The sequence below is a fragment of the Myotis davidii genome, unplaced genomic scaffold, assembly GCF_000327345.1.
Source record: "Myotis davidii unplaced genomic scaffold, ASM32734v1 scaffold426, whole genome shotgun sequence".
NCBI classification, from domain to species: Eukaryota; Metazoa; Chordata; class Mammalia; order Chiroptera; family Vespertilionidae; genus Myotis; species Myotis davidii.
In genome coordinates, this window is record NW_006297287.1 from 811,706 (window position 1) to 813,514 (window position 1,809).

Below are 1,809 nucleotides of genomic sequence, written 5' to 3' on the forward strand. Positions count from 1 at the left end.
CATCATACATCTACGCTGAGGTAAAGCCTGTAGACAGTCTCATATTATTACAGAAGTAGTACATGTGTGTCGTAGGAAATTAGACAATACCAACAAGTAAAAAGAAATCACCATATTCCAACATGTAGAGGTGACTACGTTTAACATGCCAGTGTGTATATTCACTTAATTTCTCTCTTTCTCTCTATACATATACAATATGTGTACGTATAAATTTATAAGGTAACTTTTATCTCATTCAGAACCAAAGAATGTCTTAATTTTCCCAGTTGTCCCCATAGTGTTTTATTGCTGGTTATCCTAGTCAGCATCTGAAAGAGGATCACATAGTCTTCCTGCTTATTATGTCATCTAAGAGCACCAATTTTTAATGTCATTGGCTTATTGAAATTTCTCACTTTCTAGGTGTGTCTAATTGATTCTTTAAGGTGTTGTTTAGCTTGTTCTGGTTTTTAATGGGACATTTTGTCTGCAGTGTTTATTAATGTTGTTTAACTTTGCTTCATTGGTGATGCTTCAGATTGCATGGTATCAAAAGATAATTTTAGCAATTCTAAAATTAAGGTTGGATTAGAGTGGTGATTCCCTGATACTTCTGTAGTACAACTATGTGTTGCCCCCTGTCTAATTAGCAATGTGTATGGGGTTATTTTCACATTACATGAACTTCTAATTCCCCATCATCCATTCACCTAATAGTTTTAGCATCAATAATACTGAATAAAGGTATTTTGAATAAGAAGAAATGACTAGGCATGTTATAGAGATTGAGATTGACATAACAAATATTAATTAAAAAGTGGCTACATAAACTTTTTTCTGTTTAATTTAGGGAGGTGGTAAGAGATCAGTAGTATTTAGATGAGATGTATCTTGGTGGCCAGGACAACACATGATTGTCAGAAGTGTCAAGCACTGAGCCTAAAATTCAGAAGAAAGTTTAAAGGTTCTTTAAAATAAAGAATGAGGCTGACATTGTGCCTCAGATGAGTATAAGGGGAGGGTGTAAGTTTAGAAAATGATGGAATTCGTAGTCTAATATATTCAAAGTATTTAAGGCACCCTAAAAAATTAAATGTAAGGTGCTTGTAAAATTGAAATTGGATGACTCTTTGCTTTTTCAAGGAAAGTCTTGAGTTGGAATACTTCTTTAAAAGTATCTGTATAGTACACTTTTAAGTTCCAGATTTTTATGAACTCTGACAATTTGTTCATAGTTTTCTCTTTTCAGCTCTTCAGATGTAAGTTATTCTTTTCTGTTTGCCAGGAGTAAATTACCTTCTTCTCTAGCACAATGACCACATCCAGGCTGCTGTGAGAATTGGGTGGTATTGGATTCTTAGAGAATTTCAAAGTCTAGTTTTTAGGAGCAGGCTACTTTGTAAAGTGTTCCTGGAGTAGAAGTTTAGAAGAGGAACCTGTTGGCTGGTCTGTTTGTTGCCTTGGATGACAGGATTCAAAATCCCATGGAGAGTTGGCGTAGAAACTGAAGTTTTCCTTCGGAATTATAAAGGTTAATGGTTTTAGAAGGTATGGTAAATATATTAGTGTATTATTTCCTTATTATTATTTACATTATTAGAAACCCATTGCTGTCCCTTGTGCCAGGGGCCTCTCACACATAGTTTGGCCAAGTGACATGCTTTGGCCAATGAAATTATTAAGTCCTATTGATACGGAATTTTTGGACTGAAACACGTATGGTGTTCCTCTGGGCAGGGTGGTTCCCGAGCTCTTTATCTGCCAGAGTCAAAGAATGAATCCAGGGATGGAAGATGGTATAGCAAAGGTGGATATTTATTGAAGAAC